The sequence below is a fragment of the Panthera onca genome, chromosome X, assembly GCF_046562875.1.
Source record: "Panthera onca isolate mPanOnc1 chromosome X, mPanOnc1 haplotype 2, whole genome shotgun sequence".
In the NCBI taxonomy this organism is placed as follows: domain Eukaryota; kingdom Metazoa; phylum Chordata; class Mammalia; order Carnivora; family Felidae; genus Panthera; species Panthera onca.
In genome coordinates this window covers 78,684,300-78,709,119 of record NC_138357.1, presented here as the reverse complement: position 1 = coordinate 78,709,119, position 24,820 = coordinate 78,684,300, and the positions used below count along the sequence as shown (strand labels likewise).

At 42.0% G+C, this 24,820-nt stretch overlaps 1 protein-coding gene across 9 annotated transcripts in view; it reads right to left on the bottom strand.

Annotated features, from left to right (window-relative positions):
• Positions 1–24,820, bottom strand: part of ARHGEF9 (Cdc42 guanine nucleotide exchange factor 9) — a 197,470-nt gene that overhangs the window by 142,235 nt on the left and 30,415 nt on the right. The gene's annotated exons all lie outside the window — the stretch shown is intronic.

Genomic DNA, 24,820 nt, shown 5'->3' with positions numbered 1-24,820 from the left:
TCAAGTTGTGCTATTCTCCAAACCACCAGAGTACACACGTGTGAACAGTAGATCTAAAAAATCTGCTTAGGTTGGAGGAAGATGGCAGCGTGGGAAGATGCTGGGCTCACCACGTCCTGCTGATCACTTAGATTCCACCTACACCTGCCTAAATAACCCAGAAAACCACCAGAAGACTAGCAGAACCAATTCTCCAGAGCCAAGTGTAGACGAGAGGCCCACAGAAGAGGGTAGGAAGGGCGGAGAGGCGGTGCGCACTACATGGACTGGCTGGAGGGAGCCAGGGTGGAGGGGCAGCCTGCCAGCAAAGCAGAGCCCCCAAGTCTGGCTTGCAGAAGCAGAGGGGCCAGACAGAGTGTGTTCTGAACAGCAAGTGGGAATTAACATCTGGAAGGTTATAAGCTAACAGCTCTGCTGAGAGAGCAGGAGGGCTGGAGGACAACGGGAGGGAGAGTTGTTGAGCCTCAAACAACAGAGCTCAGCTTGGTAGGGAACAAAGGCGCTCACCAGCGCCATCTTCCTCGCCAGTCCCCCAGCGAAAATCCCAAGGGAACCAGTTCCTGTCAGGGAACATGCTTGCACCCCGCGAACACCCAAGGCTATGCTTCTGTGGATCCATCCCTCCGGCGGGTCTGACTTATTCCTGGTACCGCAGGGCCCCTCTCGAAGAGGATCACCAAAGGAAAAGCAAGCAGAGCCTGCCCCTCCCGCCCCTGTGCATGTTGCCGATCCAACCCGGCTAATACGTGAGATCCCGAGGACCACAAGCCTGGCAGTGTGCAAGTAGCCCAGACCGGCCTCACCACCCCACAGTGAATCCCGCCCCTAGGAGACTGAAAGAGAAGGTACACACCAGTCTGACTGTGGCCCCAGAGATGGGCTGGAAGCAGACATCAGGTCTGAGGGCAGCCCCGCCCACCAACGCAAGTTATTCAAGACAGCACAGGTGAAGTGCCCCACAGTTCCCCACCACTCCAGGGACTATCCAAAATGATGAAACAGAAGAATTCCCCTCAAAAGAATCTCCAGGAAATAATGACAGCTAATGAATTGATCAAAAAGGATTTAAACAATATAAGAGAAAGTGAATTTAGAATAATAGTCATAAAATTAATTGCTGGGCTTGAAAACACTATACAGAGCAGCAGAGACTCTATTGCAACAGATATCAAGGGACTAAGGAACAGCCAAAAGGAGCTAAAAAATGCTGTCAATGAACTGCAAAATAAAATGGAGACAACCACAGCTCAGAGTGAAGAGGCAGAGGAGAGAATAGGTAAATTGGAAGATAATTATGGAAAAAGACGAAGCTGAGAAAAAGACAAATAAAAAAAATCCAGGAGTATGAGGGGAAAATGAGAGAACTAAATGATGCACTAAAGAGAAATAATCTACGCATAATTGGTATTCCAGAGGAGGAATAGAGAGGGAAAGGTGCTGAAAGTGTACCTGAAGAAATAATAGCTGAGACCTTCCCTGATCTGGGGAAGGAAAAAGGCATTGAAATCCAAGAGGCACAGAGAACTCCCTTCAGACGTAACCTGAATCCATCTTCTGCACGACATATCAATAGTGAAACTGGCAAAATACAAGGATAAAGAAAAAATTCTGAAAGCAGCTAGGGATAAACGTGCTCTAACATATACAGGGAGACTGATAACACTCGTGACAGATCTATTTACTGAAACTTGGCAGACCAGAAAGGAATGGAAGGAAATCTTCAATGCGATGAACAGAAAAAAATATGCAGCCGAGAATCCTTTATCCAGCAAATCTGTCATTTAGAATAGAAGGAGAGATAAAGGTCTTCCCAAACAAACAAAAACTGAAGGAATTCATCACCACTAAACCAGTCCTAGAAGAGATCCTAAGCGGGATCCTGTGAGACAAAGTACCAGAGACATCACTACAAGCATGAAACCTACAGACATAACAATGACTCTAAACTCATATCTTTCTATAATACTGAATGAAAATGGACTAAATGCACAAAGCAAAAGACATAGGGTATCAGAATGGATAAAAAAACAAGACCCATCTATTTGCTGTCTACAAGAGACTCATTTTAGACCTGAGGACACCTTTAGATTGAGAGTGAGGGGATGGAGAACTATTTATCATACTACTGGAAGTCAAAAGAAAGCTGGAGTAGCCATACTTATATCATATTAACTAGACTTTAAATTAAAGGCTGTAACAAGAGATGAAGAAGGGCATTATATAATAATTACAGGGTCTATCCATCAGGAAGAGCTAACAATTATAAATGTCTATGTGCCAAATATGGGAGCCCCCGAATATATAAAACAATTACTCACAAACATAAGCAACCTTATTCATAAGAATGTGGTAATTGCAGGAGACTTTCAAACACCATTTAAAGAAATGGATACATCATCTAGACACATGGTCAATAAAGAAACAAGGGCCCTGAATGATACATTGGATCAGATGGACTTGACAGATCTATTTAGAACTCTGCATCCCAAAGCAACAGAATATACTTTCTTCGAGTGCACATGGAACATTCTCCAAGACAGATCACATACTGGGTCACAAAACAGCCCTTCATAAGTATACAAGTATTAAGATCATATCATGCATACTTTCAGACCACAATGCTATGAAGCTTGAAATCAACCACAGGAAAAAGTCTGGAAAACCTCCAAAAGCATGGAGGTTAAAGAACACCCTACTAACGAATGAATGGGTCAACCAGGAAATTGGAGAAGAAATTAAAAAGTATATGGAAACAAACGAAAATGAAAATACAACAATCCAAAAGCTTTGGGATGCATTGAAGGCAGTCCTGAGAGGAAAATACATTGCAATCCAGGCCTATCTCAAGAAACAAGAAAAATCCCAAGTACAAAATCTAACAGCACACCTAAAGGAAATAGAAGCAGAACAGCAAAGACAGCCTAAACCCAGGAGAAGAAGAGAAACAATAAGAATCATAGCAGAAATAAACAATATAGAATCTAAAAAAAACTGTAGAGCAGATCAATGAAACCAAGAGTTGGTTTTTTGAAAAAATAAGCAGAATTGATACACCTCTAGCCAGGCTTCTCAAAAAGAAAAGGGAGATGACCCAAATAGATAAAATCATGAATGAAAATGGAATGATTACAACCATTACCTCATAAATACAAGCAATTATCAGGGAATACTATGAAAAACTATATGCCAACAAACTGGACAACCTGGAAGAAATGGACAAATTCCTAAACACCCACACGCTTCCAAAACTCAATCAGGAGGAAATAGAAAGCTTGAACAGACCCATAACCAGCGAAGAAATTGAATCAGTCATCAAAAATCTCCCAACAAATAAGAGTCCAGGACCAGATGGATTCCCAGGGGAGTTCTACCAGACGTTTAAAGCAGAGATAATACCTATCCTTCTCAAGCTATTCCAAGAAATAGAAAGGGAAGGAAAACTTCCAGACATTCTATGAAGCCAGTATTACTTTGATTCCTAAACCAGACAGAGACCCAGTAAAAAAAGAGAACTACAGGCCAATATCCCTGATGAATATGGATGCAAAAATTCTCAATAACATACTAGCAAATCGAATTCAAGCATATAAAAAGAATTATTCACCAAGATCAAGTGGGATTCATTCCTGGGATGCAGGGCTGGTTCAATATTCGCAAATCAATCAATGTGATACATCACATTAATAAAAGAAAAGATAAGAACCATATGATCCTGTCAATCGATGCAGAAAAAGCATTTGACAAAATTCAGCATCCTTTCTTAATAAAAACCCTCAAGAAAGTCAGGATTGAAGGAACATACTTAAACATCATAAAAGCCATTTATGAAAAGCCCACAGCTAACACCATCCTCAATGGGGAAAAACTGAGAGCTTTTTCCCTGAGATCAGGAACATGACAGGGATGTCCACTCTCACCGCTGTTGTTTAACATAGTGTTGGAAGTGCTGGCATCAGCAATCAGACAACAAAAGGAAATCAAAGGCATCAAAATTGGCAAAGATGAAGTTGAGCTTTCACTTATTGCAGATGAAATGATATTATACATGGAAAATCTGATAGACTCCACCAAAAGTCTGCCAGAACTGATACATGAATTCAGCAAAGTTGCAGGATACAAAATCTATGTACAGAAATCAGTTGCATTCTTATACACTAATAATGAAGCAACAGAAGGACAAATAAAGAATCTGATCCCATTCACAATTGCAACAAGAAGCATAAAATACCTAGGAATAAATCTAACCAAAGATGTAAAAGATCTGTATGCTGAAAACTATAGAAAGCTTATGAAGGAAATTGAAGAAGATATAAAGAAATGGAAAAACATTCCGTGCTCCTGGGTTGGAAGAATAAATATTGTTAAAATCTCAATACTACCCAAAGCTATCTACACATTCAATGCAACCCCAATCAAAATTGCACCAGCATTCTTCTCAAAACTAGAACAGGCAATCCTATAATTCATATGGAACCACAAAAGGCCCCAAATACCCAAAGTAGTTTTGAAGAAGTCCAAAGCAGGAGGTATCACAATCCCAGACTTTAGCCTCTACTACAAAGCTGTACTACAAAGCTCTATCAAGACAGCATGGTATTGGCACAAAAACAGACACATTGACCACTGGAATACAATAGAAACCCCAGAACTAGACCCACAAACGTATGGCCAACTAATCTTTGACAAAGCAAGAAAGAATATCCAATGGAAGAAAGACAGTGTCTTTAACAAATGGTGCTGGGAGAACTGGACAGCAACATGCAGAAGGTTGAAACTAGACCACTTTCTCACACCATTCACAAAAATAAACTCAAAATGGTTAAAGGACCTGAATGTGAGACAGGAAACCATCAAAACCCTAGAGGAGAAAACAGGAAAAGACCTGTCTGACCTCAGCCATAGCAATTTCTTACTTGACACATCCCCAAAGGCAAGGGAATTAAAAGCAAAAATGAACTATTGGGACCTCATGAAGATGAAAAGCTTCTGGACAGCAAAGGAAACAATCAACAAAAGTAAAAGGCAAACAACGAAATGGGAAAATATATTTTCAAATGACATATTGGACAAAGGGCTAGTGTCCCCAAACTGCACACCCGAAAAACAAATAATCCAGTGAAGAAATGGGCAGAAAACATGAATAGACACTTCTCTAAAGAAGACATCCAGATGGCCAGCAGGCACATGAAAAGATGCTCAACGTCGCTCCTCATCAGGGAATTACAAATCAAAACCACACTCAGATATCACCTCACGCCAGTCAGAGTGGCCAAAATGAACAAATCAGGAGACTCTAGATGCTGGAGAGGATGGGGAGAAACAGGAACCCTCTTGCACTGTTGGTGGGAATGCAAATTGGTGCAGCTGCTCTGGAAGACAGTGTGGAGGTTCCTCAAAAAATTAAAAATAGACCTACCCTATGACCCAGCAGTAGTACTGCTAGGAATTTACCCAAGGGATACAGGAGTGCTGATGCATAGGGGCACTTGTACCCCAATGTTTATAGCAGCACTCTCAACAATAGCCAAATTATGGAAAGAGCCTAAATGTCCATCGCCTGACGAACGGATAAGGAAATTGTGTTTTATATACGCAATGGAGTACTACGTGGCAATGAGAAAGAATGAAATATGGCCCTATGTAGCAATGTGTATGGAACTGGAGAGTGTGATGCTAAGTGAAATAAGCCATACAGAGAAAGGCAGATACCATATGTGTTCACTCTTATGTGGATCATGAGAAACTTAACAGGAGCCCATGGGGCAGGGGAAGAAAAAAAAATAGAGGTTAGAGTTGGAGAAAGCCAAAGCATAAGAGACTCTTAAAAACTGAGAACAAACTGAGGGCTGATGGGGGTTGGGAGGGAGGGGAGGGTGGGTAATGGGTATTGAGGAGGGCAGCTTTTGGGATGAGCACTGGGTGTTGTATGGAAACCAATTTGACAATAAATTTCATATATTAGAAAACAAACAAAAAAATAAAATAAAATAAAAAATAAAATAAAATCAGGAAAGACTGGATTTTGCCTAAAGTTAAATTTGGTAAAGAAGTAGTATTCACTTAGAATAGCCAAGATAGGAAGATGTTTGGTCAGTTTTGTAGTTTGGACAGTGTTCATTATTTCTGTTGAGACATGATTATAAATTATTGTTTTGTTGTCTAAATAAATAAATAAATAAATAATCTGCTTAATACATAATGAACAATACTGTTTTTAGCTTCTACAACCTGAGCCCTCAAATCAGATAAGTTCTGAGGAAGACCACAACAACATAATTAGCATCTGTGTCAGGTTGCAGAACATACTATGGAGCTAAGTGAACTGTTTACATAATATGTACCAGGTGGCCTATAGGCTATTCTGTTGTTGATAGGATTAATGGCTGGGTGGCTTCTGGGGTGGGATGCAGGTTTTTGCTGAAGATGTACAGAGGTGCTTGATGTTGATGGTCATCAGGGGATGAAAATATGCCAGATAAGAAAAACACTACTATGAGTATTTTTTAAATCCCAAGAATTGGGGGCCCTTGTGTGGCTCAGTTGGTTAAGTGTCCAAATCCAGCTCAGGTCATAATCTCATGGTTCATGGGTTCAAGCCCCACATCATGTTTTGCGCTGACAGCTCAGAGCCTAGAATCTGCTTTAGATTCTGTGTCTCCTTCTCTCTCTGATCCTCCCCCACACGTGCTCTTTCTCTGTCTCAAAAATGAATAAGTGTTTTTAAAAAGTATTTTAAAAAAATCAAATAATTGATTTTTCTTTCTCCTGTGACTTAATAGTTCATATCTGCATTATTTCAGCTCTAACCTGGGTGTTGCTATCACCCATAACTAATTTCATTTCTGAGCAGAATAGTTAATGAATTCAAGTGATGATGGCTCTAATGTACTGAAAGGGAGTATGTAAATATCATCTTTTCATGACATGACCACTTTTTCCCTAGTTTGTTCATGTAATTTCTGAGTCATTGGGCATTGGCTTCCTTCAATGTCCCATTGTGCCATCCATTTTTCACTTTAATAAAATGAAAGGTCTATGGTTGGCTTCAGCCACACCTGACAAACACAAAACTCAGCTGGACTGACTTGTTTTTGAAAGATCAGCCCAGATGAGGTTAAGGCTCAGCATGAGCAAGATAGATCACCTGATCCAGAGGCCAATATGCACTTTGGTTACAAGCCAACTCATATCTGCCAGGCCCTAAAAGTTTGGAAAACCCAGATAAGCTTCCCAAGTTATGAAGGAGATTTTTTTCATTCATTATAGACTAATAACAAAGGACACACCTTTCTGTACTTCTTCCAAAGAAGTTACAAGGTGACCTTAGCTATAACAGTGAACAACCAAACATATATGAAGCAAGGGTATTTACTTGCTTGGTCTGAACCTTAGCAATGGACTCTTCTGATATGAAACTTCAGCCACTAGCTCAACCTAATGGGTCCAGGAGCAAATGAAGTGAGACCCAGATACTGCCCGAAAGTTCATGATGCTAAGAGTTTGGTCTTGTAGAAGAAATAAGTCCTTTAGAGAAAATGCAGCCAAATAGGTCAAGGATTGCACAGATCACAGAGAAGACATGTTTCTGGACCACCAACCAATCATGATCCTGTTGGCTAGAGAAGTCTCTCACCCAGAGCACCTCCCAATCTGATAAACATCAGCTTGAATGTCCAAAACATTGGAAATAGGAGTTAATGTCAAGTTGTTCTGGGATCTTTTGGCCTCCAACCCATTAGGCCAGTTCTCATAGACCTCCTGCTCAGAATCACCCCAGTGTCTATTTTTTTTTTTACTTTATTTTTTTAATGTTACTTTATTTTATTTTAAAAAGAGGGTGAGCATGTGAGCAGGGGAGAGGGGCAGAGGCAGAGCAAGACAGAATCTTAAGCAGGCTCCACACTCAATGCAGAGCCTGACACAGGGCTCGATCCCATGACCTTGGGATCATGACCTGAGCCAAAATCAAGAAACAGACATTCAACCATCATAGCCACCCAGGCACCCCTCATCCCAGAATTTTTTTAAAAAACAGCCAGAGTGAACCTGAATATCATATTGAGACCAAGTATCTTAAACTTACTAAAGCCAGAGTTTGAAATACAAGAATTTCCTCTTACTGCACTGGATCATTTGGAAGAAACCAGAGTCTCTGAAACTTTGTCCTTGACTTCCCCTTCTTGTATTAGATTACAGGCAGGCTGAGGGATTACAGTAGTTTGTCCAGGATGGTTTTCCCAGCCTTGAGAGGCTATTTTCACCTGCTCTGTTGCATCTCTTCTCCCACCCATGCCCTGACCTTCAGCCCTGAGACCCACAGTGGCCCTAATGGAAAATCTCTCTATGCTATAGTCTAGAAACAATTTCTAAGAGCTGTGCTCAATCTATCCAAGTTAGACTCTAATATTCTAAAAGAAAAATTATTAGTAAAACAAAAAATGACTCAGAAATGCTGTCGCTATGAGTTGAGTCAGAAGCATACCATTCCAAACTACCCTGACCCTTATCTGTTTCTTGAGTCACCTTGGGCTCCATCTCCAAAATTCCTACCCTGGGCACTGTGACCATCTTCTTGGACTTGCTATGGGTACTAAGTTCCAGCCACCCATTTGAGTCTCTTCATTGCCTTCAAACCTTAAGAGATGGTGAAGGCAAGCCTAGGGAAGAGGCAGGGGGCTCAAGGAGCCCCCAATCCCTGAGGTCACCCAGACCTATCTAGGGCTCTGCACCTGGGTTCTTGAATTTCTTTATGTGGTTCTACTGGGACCAGCCCTGGGATCCTTAATTTTTCCTGAATTGTGACTTAAAGGCCAGTCTTGGAGTTTCCTGAGAAGGAGTGGAGGTGGGGCTCCTCTAAGTTTACAAAAGGGGAGGGGGAGAATGAAGAATCTGTCCTCCATGCCTCCCACATGCATAGTTCTATACTCATCAGCACCACAGCCAGAGGGTGGGTGGGCAAGGCAGAGAGAAGGGAAAGTCATTTTTTATCCATTTGACAGATGTCGTGTTAAAATATTGTAGGGGAAGGAGGGCTGTAGGTGGGGGGAGGAGCAGAGAAGGAGATAGGTTGGAACTAATGGTTCTAATGTCATCTTTAAATGTGGCCATCTGCTCTAAGGTGGTGAGAACAGGAACAACATTTAGTTAGGAGCACTTTGACTTGCTCCTATATCTGGAGAACAGAAAGAAAAAAAATAAATATATTTCAATCAATTTAAACACTTTTAAGTCTGCTAAGCATGCCCACCCAGGACAAAGCCTTGCAAATGCTTTGAGCCTTTACAAAGAGAATGTAGGGGAGTCCTTACAACACAAAGAGGAAATCTGCATTTAAAGAGACCATCAGAAAGTAGAAGATGGTTTCTAGTGGCTTATTGATTTCCCTCTGCCTGTTGGCTCACAGTGAGAGAAAAGACATTGGTCAAGGCATTAAACAGTAGCTCTGGTCCCTATCAGCAGTAGTTCCTATTGAGGGGTTGGACATGTTTCTCCTAACAAAGTCTAGCACAATCCTGTGCTCTCAGTAGACATGGTAAATAGTGCATGAGCAGACGGCGGCGGTGTTCTATGAGTAGTCACTGGATCAGGCCTTGGGGGACACAAACTGGCTGAGTTGGAGTTGACTTACCTTCAGAGGAATGCATCATCTAAACTTAGGCTGTCTGAGAGGGCATAAGATCACCATATTCAGACCCACCCTCAGGGCCTAGGAGGGATGGCTTTGGGTCTTTGTCCCAATGGAAAAGTGGTTGTGCTTGTAACAACAGAACTTCAAGTAGGTCAGCCAGGCTTCTGTAAGACAGCTTCTGCCTGTCTGGGCTAGGTGAAGGAGGTGGGGGTGGAGAAGGGAAGGCCCAGGGCAACTGACTGAGGGACAAAGCATCCAGTGTGATGCTACAACTTGAACATAATCTTCTTGACTCTGTCTCAGGTTCAAGAGCCTGGCAGTGGATTCTTATGCTCAGAGAAGATCTGGATTGGAGATTCTCAAGAACCAGCACACCTAGTTCAGCCTAACAATTTACAGATAAGAAAACTGAGGTTCCAGTGAAGAGGTTACCTAACATCTAAAGCTAGTCAGCAGCAGAGCCAAAATTAGAAACCAAGCCTACAGTATTTTAGAAAGATGGTTGTTAATTGTTTTTGGTTAAAAAACATCAATTGGTTAAAAAATTAATATCTACCCCAGTATCTAAATACTAATGTAGTACTAATGTAGTATGTGTTTTATAAACATTTACACAAAAATGGAAATTAATTGATAATGAGATTAGCAATTTAATATATAAAGAACTTCCAGTGTTTCCTCCCTGAGCTTCACTTTGGAGATCACTGTTTTAGATATTTTCTGGTACTCTTTCCTCCCTCTGCTCTACAGATATCATCCCTTCAGTACTACAACCAGCACTGCCTCTCCTATCCCTCAGGACCCCAGAAAAGTCTGACCCTGGAAATTAAGAACACCTCACTATGAAGGCTAAATGCAGACATTACCAGAATATCTCTCATCACCAAACGTCTTTGCTAAAGAATCTCAAATTCAAATTCACACTAAAATGCAAAGTGAAAACAAACAAACAAACAAACAAACAAACAAACAAAAACAATGGGATGGGAAGAAGAGACTCCAGGCCTGGCTTAGTTACTGATTTGTGGTATGAACTTGGGCAGATCTAGCTCCTCTCTGAGCTAATTGAATTGGGTTATCTCAAATGGAAAGTTGGGGTCACTTTTGAAAGATGCTGCTGCCTTGCTTCTAAAAGCAGGTTTTGACAAGAGACAGAGGGGGAGTTAAAGGGGACAGAGGGGAGGCAAAGAAAACATGGAAACAAGGAAGTCAGAAGAGGTATGTAGTCTGATAAAAAATGTCAAAAGACAAAACTTGACTATTTTGAATTTTTGCCATGGGCTACATACACCCAAAATAGAATTCCAGTCCAAGGATGGCATTTAGGTTCCATTGCCAGAAGAAAGGGCACTGCCTTCTCCACCCAGTTCAGGACACTGGGTTCAAGCCACTCAAGGTAGTTCTATGAAAAGAGTAAGTAGCACCACTTCCATGTTCTTAGCACATTACAGTTTCTAAGTTGCTTTCACATTCATGAGCTCACTGAATGAAGCTAAGTTGCTTTCACATTCATGATCTCCCAGAAACTCTGGAAGATAAGCCAAGTAGGAATAAGACCTTACATTTTAAAAATGAGAAAATAGGCTTGGACAAAGGAAGTCACTCAGTTATCCCAGGAGCAGAGGCCAAAGAGAACTCAGATCTTCTGACTCATAGTCCAATGTTTTTCTTCTAATAATAAAAAAGATGACTAACATTTACTGAGTGCATACTATATGTCAAAGGCAAATCTAAGTTTTTACATATACTAACTTATTTGATCCCCATTTTAAAAATGAAGAAACCAAGGTTCAAAGAGTTGAAGTGATTGCTGAAGGTCACACAGCTAGAACCAAAACCCAAATAGTTTCACTCTAGAACCAGTGATCTTAACCTCTGCTCTCCATAGCACATCCTCATGCTCCACAGGTTCAAAGAACCTCCAAAGTATAGCAAGGCATAGAACAGTGGGTATATAACCATTAAAAAAAGAAAAATTAGGGGCGCCTGGGTGGCTCAGTCGGTTAAGCGTCCAACTTCGGCCCAGGTCATGATCTCACAGTTCGTGAGTTTGAGCCCCGCGTCAGGTTCTGTACTGACAGCTTGTCGCCTGGAGCCTGTTTCGGATTCTGTGTGTGTGTGTGTCTCTCTCTCTCTCTGCCCCTCCCCAGCTCATGCTCACACTCTGTCTCTGTCAAAAATAAATAAACTTAAAAAAATGAATATATCCATATATATTTATATATCCATAGAACATTTCTCTGGAAGGACCCACTGGTGACCTCTGCAGAGGCAGCCACGTGGCTGGAAGGGAGCAGCAGGAGGGAGATTTTTCACTGTGCATCCTCTTATATCGTTTAGATTTTGACCATGTGGATGTATTTCCTATTCAAAAATAAAATAATTTTAAGATAAGGTGTCTAGGGTCAAGGGAGCTGGGGAAACTGTGTGGCTGCTTCTTGGCAGGGCTTCAGCAGCTAACTCTTCCCTATACACTCTTTGGGCTCTCAAACTTGAAGAACAGAAGGTGTCTCTCTCTTTTTTTCCTCCAGTTTCCCCACTCCAGAAACTGTCTAATCCCCCAGACAGGGAAGTACCATAGTCATCCTGCAGATTTTAGCAGCACAAATGAAAAACACTTTCATTTAGGCTCCCACAGCCTATCAGGGGCCATAGGAAAGTAACATATTCACAGCAGGACAGCTGAAGAAAGATACAAAAGGCCATCTTCCCTGATGCCTAGCACCCAAGGCATGACTTCCACAGATTATTTCATCGCCTTCCTGTTACCACTCAGTTTCAATGTATCTCTCCTAGGTTCAGAAAGGCAAAAATATACAAGGTAGAAGGCCTCCTAGAAAATCTGGCCCAGCTTAAGAGTCTATAATATACAAGGAAGAACACATTAAGTGAGAAAAAGTCATCCCAGCTGAAATTTAATGTCCACATCAAGGCCAGGTGAGAATCAGCCAAGATGGTCTCAAGGGACTCTCCCAGCTTTGGTTCTTGAATAACCACTATCTTATCCTTCAAGAGTTGGCAAAATACTCCACAGACTAAGGCCCTCAAATATTATATTCTTAGATACATTTCTACCTAAACCCTTATGCAGGTCAGCCATACAAAGCTTCTGTACCCTGGAAGCTATGATGAGGTGGGGGTTGATCAAGTGCCTTCAGGGACCCCTCTCTGAAGTAGCTTAAATGGGCAGCACAATTCCCTATCACAACAGTTTAGCATCTTTTCCAACGCTGCACTGCATCCAACATGCAGGATACCAGTAGGACTTAAGCTGCTGTAGAAGGGATGAAAGATCAGTGAACGTGCCTCTCATAGACAAGCAGGATACTTCTGGTGAAGGCCAGGCCCCAGATAGCCCCCCTTCCTTGTTCTGTGTCAGAAACAAATCAAGTTTTTAAATTATGTTAACTTAAGCTGCCATGGGCAGCTTTCTTTAGCACTGGATTTCTGGCTGGTAGCTTGGAACTACATAGAGAAAGAACACTAAACAGAGTCTGAAGGCATGGATCCACCACTGCCTAATTATATAGCCTCAGGCTGGTCTCTCCCTCCACTGTGCTTCAGTAACCACATCTGTAAAATGGAGACAATACTGGCCTTAAAGGAAGGATAGGGGAAAGGAGTGAGAACTAAAATGAAAACAAGCTCCTGAATTACCTCTAAACTACCTGTAATAATGACCTGGATGAACTCTTAAGAATCCAAACAGCAGCAAAACATGTTCAACATTTTATGAGACACATTTCACACCCTTTGCCATGATGAATTCTTGTATCCAACAATCCTGAGATTTATAGTTAAGCCCACTTTACAGATTAAAAAAAACTGAGGCTTGGAAGACCTTTGGCCACAATGTATAATGGCAAGAAGAAATCTGAACTTGAGCCTATGTAGTCTAGTTCCTGACCCATCCCCTTCAACAAAGCAGGTGAAATAGTCCTGAGCACAAAATGGAATAAAGCACTCTCTTGGGGTCAGCATTCCAGGTTGCTTCCTCTGGCAGATGGCAGGTATAGGTGGTCTGACTTTGCTTTTCCTAGATTAGGAAGAAGTCCTTGCTCCTGATGTCCTCCACTTTTCCTTGCTGCCTAGGGTTCTGAGGAGGCAAAACTGTATAATGTTGCAAACCTGTTTTCTGAGAAAGGATTGACCTAGCACTGAAAAAAATCTGTAAGGTTGAGGGTGACCCCAGTATGACTTTGATCAACCTGACACCATGAGGTTTCCTCTCCCTCACCCCCTTTTCTTTCTATGGCTACTGTGATAGGAGTCAGGCCTGGTTGTTGATGGGCATTGAAAGTAGATTATGGATGGAAGTACAGATTCATGGGTGAAGAATTAGTACGTCTGCAAAGCATTTTCTCAACTTTTATTCTGAGTTCTTGCCAGCATCTGAGGGATATACTGGCGATTTTGCCTACAGACCAAAGAAGACCCAGACAGAGGAGGGAACCCTGACTGAGGTACACCCTAAGTTTCAAAACAGTGACTGGAATTCATGTTTCTTGATCTCAAATGCAAAGTTGAGAAACAAGCATAGGCCTGTCATAGTCAAGAGTATCCCACTCAGGGTAAGGTTGCTGCTGCAGGGCAGACCTGGCACACTCTAGCTACCTGTCTCTCTGCTTAATACCTTCAATCAACACTGAGTCTAGGGTTCTCTCCTTCCAGCTCCAGCCTTTGGTTACTAAAGGCCAGAAAGGCCTCCCTAGGACATCCCGACCTGATTTCCAAGTTGAGAAATTCTAAAAATAGCAGGTCCTCATTAGTGGGGCCAGATGGCTCAAGCTGTTGTGCCTAGGGGCAGGGTTGTGGTCATTAAGAATGTGGCTATTGAAGTGGCCTGAGGTGATCTCTAAAAATGGTTCCTATTCACTTGACCCAGAAAATCCTACAAAATCATGCAAAGCAAGAGGTTCAAATCTTCATGGTTACTTCAAGAACACACATGAAACTGCCCAGGCCATCAAGAGTATGCATATATGAAATGCCACTAAGTATGTGAATGATGTCACTTTGCAGAAGCAATGTGTGCCATTCCATTGCTACAACGGTGAAGTAGGTAAGTGTGTCCAGACCAAATAGTGCAATGGGACACAGGGCCAGTGGCCCAAAAAGAGTGCTGAATCTTTACTTCACATGCTGAAAACTGCAGAGAGTAATGCTGAACTTAAGGGTTTAGATGCAGATTCTCTGGTCATTGAACACACCCAGGTGAACAAAGTCCCCAAGATGCAGCATAGAACTTACAGGGCTCACAGTTGGACTAACCCATAAATGAGCTCTCCCTGCCACATCAAGATTATCCTTACTGAAAAAGGGCAGATTGTTCCTAAACCAGAAGAGGCGGTTGCACAGAAGAAAAAGATATCCCAAGAGAAACTGAAGAAACAAAAACTTATAGCCCAGGAGTAAATTCTGCATAAAATGCAAATAAAAGTTTTTTAAAAAGAAGAAGAAAATGGCTGTTCTCTCTACCCACCACTGACCCAGAAGAGGCTGGGTCTTAGGCATCCTGCTACTTCCCCTCACATCCTCCCACATACAATTTAGATATACTTGCTGGGGTCCAAGTTGTTACTTCGTTCCCAAGAAAAATGAACTGTGATATTCAGTTACTTTAGGTTGTCTAGGACATCCTTTCACAATCATATCATTCCATAATTGTTTGGAAGTGGATTGGTGGATGGAAGAGCAGGTTCAAGCTTTCTGCGCTGATTAGTGCCAATTTATCTTCTCCATTCTTCTCCATCTGCCTATTAACACAACATCTGAGGGCTCAGTTGCAAATTTTGTTTGCATTGAAGAGACTGCTATAACACATGCCATCTTGAGTATCCATTTTATCCTTGAGCTCACTGCTCTCTGAAGTCTGATTTCACGGATAAAGGAAGGGAGGGCCAGAGCAAACTGATAAAGGCCCACCAGGTGGGGCCAGCACTGGGATGTGCCCACTTGGAAAGCTGGGACAACTAGTTGGTTCTAAGGGTAGCATGTGTTCTGGATCAGAGTGTGCCCCATAGGGGTGTATGGGGCATGTGAGTGTGCCCCATAGGTGTGTTAAAATGTATCTCATCAGGGGAGGGTGATTCATGCAGGTAAGTTCTTTAAAGTATGTATTTTAGGGATAGGAGTGTATTTTCTGGGGGTAGGAGTATATCTGAACATGCATTTCAGTGTGCCCTATGTGTATTTGGGTGTGTGGTCATACCTTATATGCATGCACGTGTGTCCACACATACAAATTTGCATAAGCATGCATCATATGTGCCTTTGTGTGTATACCCTGCCCGTACAGAGTAAGTCCAAATGTGAGTGTACCTCATGATAAACTGAATGTGTGTGTTCCAAGTGTGTCAATGTGAAAGTGTACTCCACACTTGTATCCCATGTGTATCCCAAATGTACCTCACAAAAAGAAAACCTCCAAACTGAACATGAAAGGCAAAAGAATCTAGGGCTACCCTTCATGCATCCCTGGATGATATGATATTTGAGTGGACATACCATAGGTCAAAATAGATGTATCTGAAATGTCAATCAGTAGTTCAATACCAACCTAGCCAGAATTATCTAGTGGCATCTGCCTGGTTTTATCTGCTATTGACTAACTTTTATAACAAGACCTAGATAGAAACAAAGTGCAGAAGGAATCTTTAGAACAATATCATTGCCAAAGGCCACTTGGTTGGTTGGTTGGTGAATTGATAACAGTTAACTCTACATTCTAAGCTCTTCCTTGCACACCACTGCTTTTAAGAAGCAGCACTGATCTGAGTCAATCAGAGCAATTCTATGAGTCAATTTCCTTAGCCCTAAAATGGGGAATAATCCTGACCTTGCTCACCTCATAGGGTTGTGGAGAAAAGGCCAATGTGGCCAATGTGGCCAATGTGTGTATAGAAAACCATACAATAGTCCTTATCTTCTAGCTCTGCCCTCCAAGAAATGAGAATTTTCCAAACAAAATGATACAGACAAAGGCGAAGAGTGTTGATTTTTTCTAAGTAGGTCATTTGTTAGGAACCTGCAGTTTCCAACACAACTCTTAATTGTATCATGAAAACCCAGTAATGCTCATCACAAATCCTAGCCAAGGACCTGGGGGCCAAGAATTGATTTTTAATTGCCAGGTGCCTCGATGGTTCTGGCTTGATGGACTTGAGAAGGCACTAAATAAAAACACAATTAATTCTGGCTTTCTGCCAAGCTCCTCTTTTAACTTTGCAGGAGACAGGGAGAGAGAAAGCTAGTCTGCTATTCATAGCAATATGTATGTGGCTGGGTGGGGGAGATGGAGCTGGGGTAAGTAAAAGAAAGCCTCCTATAGAAAAAAAATCCAGCTTTCCACCAAGGATCCAAGACATGGGCCAGGTCACAGAACTTTTATACTTTTAATGGAGAGAAGTAAAAGAGTCCTTCATGCTGTGACTGAGAAATAAGGCACAAAGACAATGATATTTGTTCAAGGTTACCCAGTGACTGAGTTCATATTTGCAGCCCCTCTTAAGTCATGTGTATGTCTTTCATTAACAAAACCTTTACAAAGGGCCTACTGAGTGTCACTTCCCTCCATTATAACAGTCACACTGATATTTCTGCCTCAGAGAGTTCTCAGGGATTTACACCCCAATTAACAGAAAAGAAAACGAATTCAGAGAGGCTAAGTACCTTGCCCAAGGTCACAAAACTAAAAAATGACAGATTACTAGTTCAGTGACCATTTGCTTCCCATCACACTACACAGGTTTCCTTCACCATCTGTGAAAATCAAAAGCAGCTTGCAAGCCACAGGTCCAGGAACTCACATCCTTGCTAGGCAATGTTCTAGTTCCAGTACTACTACAAACATACTGTGCTTCCTTGAGTGAGTCCTTTCTCTTTCTAAGCCTTCTAAGCCTAGTTTTCCAGCTTCCACAATGAATTAGATTCAAAATAACTGTAATACCCCTTTTCTAGAAGATACAGCCATCTGGAATGACTTTAAAAGGCACTATAACTTCCAGAGCTTGAGCCCAGATCAGATGTTATATGACAATGACTCTTTGAGTCTCATTTTTCTCATCTGTAAAATGATATTTCCTGTCCTTACTACTTCACAGGACTACAGAAAACATCAGGTGAGATAATTTGTAAAATCCCTGAAAAGTGTAAGACAGTGTTGATTCTTGACAATCAAGAATCAAGCAAGCATTACTAGCCCCAGTTGCCTTTCTCTAAATCCAAGTACAGAAAGTGTCTATGTGCATTTTGTCCAATAAATCTTCCTGAGTCCTCCTGTGCAGTTCAACCTTGATTCTTAAGACAAGCAGTTCATTTGGTTGCAAGGTCTAAGGGAAATTAATAAATCCCTCCACTCCCTTTGGGCCCTAACCACAAAACAGTCTCATAGTTTTGCCTTTGTTCTGACCCCCCCTCCCCGCCCACTATACTAGGTCTACCACAGCCTCTCCTAGGGTCACCTGGCTCCCCACTGCCTGCCTCTTTCCCAATGTCAAAGCAGCCACTACTGCCCAGACCTCCTGCCAGCCAGCAGGGTTCACAAAGGGAGGAGGAAGGAAGAGAGTGGGCAGAGGAGAGGCTGTGGGAGGTACAGCTAAAAGTAGCTGCTGTCTTTAGGCACCACATTCTGAGGGGGTGGGGGTGGGCACTTAGCACATTCTTCCTGCAGCCAGCTGGGCATGGAGGTGCATGGCTCCCCCTCCTCTAATGAAGGCAGGCAGGCAGAGTTCAGAGCTTCCAGAACCATTCCCAGAGCTGTTTATGGATATGCAGTGCTGGCCTCTTCTGGACCCTGAGGGTAGATGTTTGCACAGCACAGGGCTGGATCCAGGGCTCCCTCCCTCAGGAGAACTAATGTAGTCTGCATTGCAGGAGATTCTATGATTTCCTATCCCTCACCTCACTGCCTGGCACCCCAAGAACTACTGACAGGCCTGCTCCCCTCCAGGAGGTTACATAATACTACTGTTCTCCCAGTTTCTCTATCAACTTGCTTTCTCCAGCCAAACTCGAGAGTGCATTCAGGTCTCTGATCTAGCCAAAGGAGCACTGAGCCAGCACCCCATAGCAGAGGTAGCAGGTTACAGAACATAAAGTCCTGATTTGAGGACTCAGGATCCCAGGCCCATCATTGAAACCTTGGACAAGTCCCTTTTCCCTTCAGTGACTTACTTTTCTCACTTGTAAAATAGGAAGGCATGCTATAGATCTCCAAGGTATTCTTATCTCTGTCCCTTTGTGATTCTCTGTGAATCCTCCCCACTTAAGTGAAAGAATTACCTCTCCTACCTAAGTTTGTCCTATTTTCTAAGCAGTCTGTCTGAGCTGGGCAGAGCCATTCCCACTGTCCTAATCCCAATTCCCCTAATAAGTAAGGTCTACTCTGGCAAGATTCTAGACTCTGTCCTCCACCTCTGTCCTAGGCCCATTTCAACCAAACTAGTTCTGCTTTTTCCTGTTCTATATAGAAGCTTCTGGCTTAGATTTCATTTGAAAATATGGTTCTTCTATTGAATTCACTCCTCATTTTAATGACATGGGAACTGAGGCCTAGTGGGGAATGGCCTTTATCCCCTGGTGGGAAAGTGGCAGCAAGGTAGGAACAGAGCCATGGCTTGCTTCCAGGGGTCCCAAGACAATTTCCAGTGTTTTTATTTCCTACTGAAGGTATGCCTTCCATATAGTGTCTCTGCTATGCATGCACAACTTTCCTTCTTCTCTGCTACCAACTCTTGACTTTGATGCTCAAAGACCAAATGGCCAATTCTTGCCAAGGGAAACTAGCACAGAAGAATGATAAGGGCAAGAAAGAACTGACCTCAAACACACCCTTAATATTTCCTTTTCCTCCAGGTTGCCCCTTCACCCCTTTCTTCTAAGTTTCCTCATGAGTTTTGCTCTATGTCAGTGGAACCCCTTCAGTTCTGAGTCATGACCACATTCTGACCACAGAGCCCACTATGCAGGACACACTGGAAGAACTACAGGATATAGTGCCGAGAGGCCTGGTTTCTAGGTCAGGAACTACCACTTCCTGAACTGTGTGTCCTTGAGTGAGTCACTTAATCTCTCTATGCCTCAGTTTCTTCAACTACTTCCAGGTTTTAAAAGGAGCCAAGGATAATGAGAAAGAATGAAATATGGCCTTTTATATCAACATGGATGGAACTGAAGAGTGTTATGCTAAGTGAAATAAGTCATACAGAGAAAGACAGATACCATATGTTTTCACTCTTATGTGGATCCTGAGATACTTAACAGAAAACCATGGGGGAGGGGAAGGGAAAAAAAAGTTAGAGAGGGAGGGAGCCAAACCATAAGAGGCTCTTAAAAACTGGGAATAAACTGAGAGTTGATGGGGGGTGAGAGGGAGGGTAAAGTGGGTGATGGGCATTGAGGAGGGCACCTGTTGGGATGAGCACTGGGTGTTGTATGGAAACCAATCTGACAATAAATTTCATATTAAAAAAATAAAAGGAGCCAATGAAATGACTAGAGAACTTTTTCCAAATTCTTATTAACAGTAGTATTAACTAAATAAATGGCTACTTAAAATACCACAGGAAGGGGCTCTGGGCTGTCAAAGTAGCCACACCCATTCCTCCTTTCCCAGACAGACCTACGAGGCTGATATTTTATCTATAAGAGGCAATTCTCAATTATCCATGCAACATGTCTTTTTAAAGACTGCTAAATCTCAAACTGGAATCTTTCTGCCACTCAGTTCACTGTTGGGCTCTCTTCCCTGCTGGCAGCCACTGTGTGCTCAATGAATACAACCTTTTAGAAGAAACCTAAGCCAAATATAATTAGGAAAGCAGATCCATTACCCCCACCCCAAATCACCCTATGTATTCCAAATCAGCTAAAAAGTATCTTTTGGATTACCTGCTGGTTTTAATAATAATATCCTTAATCATTTTGATCATTTTTATTAATCACAAAGTAAGCACACATCATTAGCCAGAAGAAATCTTTGAAGCTATCTAATCCTCCTATCCTATCTTGCAGATGAGGAATCCAAATTTCAGAGGGGAGAAGTAATTTACCCAAGGTCACACAGCAAAGGAACAGAATCTTCCCTACTATTACAGCAAATGCACAAGGACTCTTTTTTCCTGAAGGGTTCAAACCATCTCACAGCTGATAATTTTAAATCTAAATAGGTCCCCAGACTACTCACTCTCTAGGGTTGAGTCCTTTTTAGAGTGGGCACAAGCCCCTCAAATTCATCAAGGCCCCCACAATCCTAGAATAAAATCTCACCATCTGTGAAGCCTGCCTATTCATGTGTGCAATAAGCTAGATTCAGGCTGAGCTGACATTCCCTTTTAACATAGCAGTCATTATCATCCCTGGCTGAACATTACTGTTACCTCAAGGAGCTTTTAAAAAAATATTGATGCCATGGCCACCAGATCTCCAGAGATTCTGGGAATTGTTGTTAGTTTTGTTAACTTCCAAGGTGATTCCAATGTGTGTCTAGGGCTGAGAACCACTGGTTAATAAAACAATTCAGCCAACCAAGGCAAACATGCACAAAGATGTTCCCAAACTTTCTCAAAACCAAATATATTGTTTTAAAGCTACATCTATGATGCCCTGTTTTTCCAAAAAGGGGAAAAGAAAAGTGATGGTACACAAAATCTACAGTTGTGGCACTGGCCCTCAGCAAATCCTGGACCTAGTTAAGAAACATATAGTTTATGGGTACTGAAAGAAAATAGGGAATTCTGGAGCCTGAAATAGGATTTACCAGGATTAAGATGCCAAGTGACTCATACTCCTTTCTCTGATGAGGTCATTGGCTTGGTAGATGATTGATAGAAACCTAGAATACATCTTGATTTCTACAAAGCATACAAATCTATCATGACACATTATCCTCATTAACATGTTGGTAAGATAAATGAGGGTAGAGCCCAATGGATTCTGCACTGGTTGACCAGATATATACAAAAGTTAATGGGCTGTAATTCCAAGAAGGGGCTCTGGTGAGATTACCCCCATCATATTGAACATTTCTTTGAATCAACAATTTGGATAATACTTATTCAATTTCCAAATGATGCAATGATAAAATAAACTGTTAGTCTATTTCATGACATAAAGAAAAAAAAATTTAAACCCCTCCCCAAAAGCAAGAATAGACCAACCAAGGGAAATAAAGTTTAACTGATGCAATGTTAGAAGAGACTGCTAATTTGTTGCACAGTATAAAGAAACTTTTTTAAAACCCATAAAAAGCTAGAATGGACTAACCAAACAAAATAAAATTTAATGAATTTGGTTTAAAAAAGCCTCAAAGAACCAATTTCACAACAGAGTAGAAGATTGGACTAGACAGCAAAGCATTTGAGCTTACAATCCCAAAAGGTAGTACAATGGTTCCTAACGCTGGCTACACATTTGAATTACCTTAGGGAGCCTTAAATTTGAAATTTAGAGGGAAAAAAGCTGTCAAGGACCTATCCAATTAAATTAGAATCTCTCAGAGTGGGGACCTGGCATGGATATTTAGGAACTCCCCAACTGATCTGAATGTTCAGGGAGGGCTGAGAACCAGTAGAATGCTACATTATTAGATATTTCACAGATAGATCAAAGTCCCTTTGTACTTCATCCTCATCAAGTGGCATCTGGAGTAGCATAATCAGTTCTGAGCAGCACATTTTAAAAGAAATATAGAAAAATAAGAGTACTTTGAAAGGAAGGACAATTGTATGAAAACGGCAGTTCCTTCAAAACATTTTGTATTTTAGTCTTCACCAATTCACACTGCCTTTCTCCTTAAAGATCCCAAATATTAAGTTTTCATAAGACTAAAGGAAACCCTTTGATGTATATTCAAGATAAAAAGTCAGTATATTATTTAATAAGGAATTCTGTGCAAAATTGCTGTAAAAATGAAAGGTACGAAAAAGTACTAAAAATGTAAGCAAGCAAACTTGAGGAAGCTAGTATGACTTCAGGAATGACTCACACACCTCCCTCTTTACCTGACTTCATTCAGCTTCACACTAGCTGGAAATGATCAACTCCAACTCTCCCCACTCTCCATTTGAAAGGCAGACCCACGTCCATCTCACCAATGTCTCTGACCTTTACTTACCTCATCTGTAACACAGGGAAAAACAATCATCTCTACCCACTGCACAATGCTGATGTAATGCACAAAATTAGAAAATATGTAAAATTACTTTGTAAACTCCATAGGCCATGAACTGACAAGGGGTCACTAGTAACTGTCATTACTGGACTGTATCCCAAGTCTTCTCTATCTTCTAGGCCTTTACCCCTTAATAGTTTTTCTACTTTGTGCTTTGGTGCCAGGGCAAAGCACAGTTAACTAAATACTCTTGAGAGTTAGACCCACCTAATGACAGGAGACACTCTAGGCAGATATCAGAAGAGCTAAGCTTTGATCAAGGATTCTTAGAAAATCAGAGCCTCAGTTGGACTTAGAAGAAGTTGCAGAGTTACAAATAAGAGCTAGAGAATATAAGATTCCCCACCTCTATCCCACTTCTTGAGGCAAAGCTAATGTGGGGCTGGATCCAGATGCTTTGTGTGAGATCTTCTGAGAAGGTGGTTATTTTGGAAGAATAGGTTCAAGTCCCAATCATGTGTTCATCCAGAAAAACACTCCATAGGCCAAAGGGAGCAGAGGCCAAGATAACAGACAAGGCTGGAAGGACATGCTTTAGCACCATCATTGCAACTGTGAGATTGTGCCCTCTAGTCAGAGCCAAGTGCTCTCAATCTGGGCCTCACCACTGGGCAGAAGAGTACCTCACTCACAGGTTCACTGGAATCTCTCAGCTCCCTAAACACTTAATCACCACACAAGTGAATGAGAAAATCAGCCAAGGTCCAAGACCTGTTCACCAGCCCCACAATCAAAATGGTCTTCCTATTTGCCCAGCCTTCCATTTAGAAACTATTCAGAGACCAACAACCTAGAAACAAAACTCCCCAAACTCCACATTACAGCCAAGTTGGGCATTTTCCTAAGCCACAGACAAAACTGGGGCATACTACACAAATAGATGCTACAGGTTCTGGCAGGGGCTGTCTCAATGGGGGAAAGGCACTGCTCAGTTTGTTCCTACCACACTATCCCTCCACCTCCTCCCTGAATCAGGCAAAAGTCAGAGTGGAAAAAAAATATTTTTCAGGGCCTACAGACTTCCTTGCACTGAAATCTGGGCTGTGAAATGACTCAGTTAATCTTAAGAAGGCATTTGAAAGAAAGGAGAAAGGAATTTGAACCCAGGAGCTTTCCAATAAACAGTCCCCATGGCTAAAAGTCGGCTAGGCTCTGTATGCCTTCTGTGGACATGTTTTCTAGGCATTTGCAGACAATGAGGATCTTGTTCTTTTTTTGTCCACTTCCCCAAAAGCATCTCTCTAAGTCTTGCTGGGCTCCAGCTCCCATTTTCTAGAGGCCTTTGTGCCTGGACCTTTAAAGGGTGGGCTCTGGAGCTCAGCAGGAACTGAGTAATGCAGGAGGTTGCTAGGATACTGGTAAAGGGCTGTTCCAGAATCCCCTGGTGGGGAGCTGGAGGGGAAAATTTCTGAGCTAGAATTTTGTCCATCCTAAGAGCAAAATCCTATCCTCTACCCAATGCAGTCAGAGAGGAAGAAAGGGAACTAGAAACTTAGTTGGGAAAAGATGGGATAAATCAGAGAGGAAAAGCCCTCTTCTCTTCCATCTCCCCTTCCACAGTAGGAATGGGGGCAGAGTAGATGAGGCTATATCAGAGGGGAGAGTAAATGGAGAAGGGAGAAGATGAAGAGACAGAAGAGGGAGGGTAAAAAAGTAAAAATGCAGAGGGTTCCGCTCTTCTGGGCTGCATTTTTCATATTCTCCCACTCTTCTCTTTTTGCATATCCTCACAAGTCTGAAGGAGAAATGCCAAACCTTTAGGATTCACACAAGTAAAAAGCCACACTGCCAACTTTGGTTCTCTACTTCCCAAACTCCCTTTTAGCTGCTCTTGGGTGGCCTGCCATCTGGCTAGCAACATCCCCTTACTTGCCTAGAGATAAGTTAATTTGAAAAATGCTTACCCATTTTGTCAGCTAAATTACTGATGGAAATACCCCTTTAGCCTGAGGGGTTGTGAAGTAGCAGGAGGAGTGGTAGGGGAAATACCCATCCAGTCTGGCACCAGTCAAATCTTTACA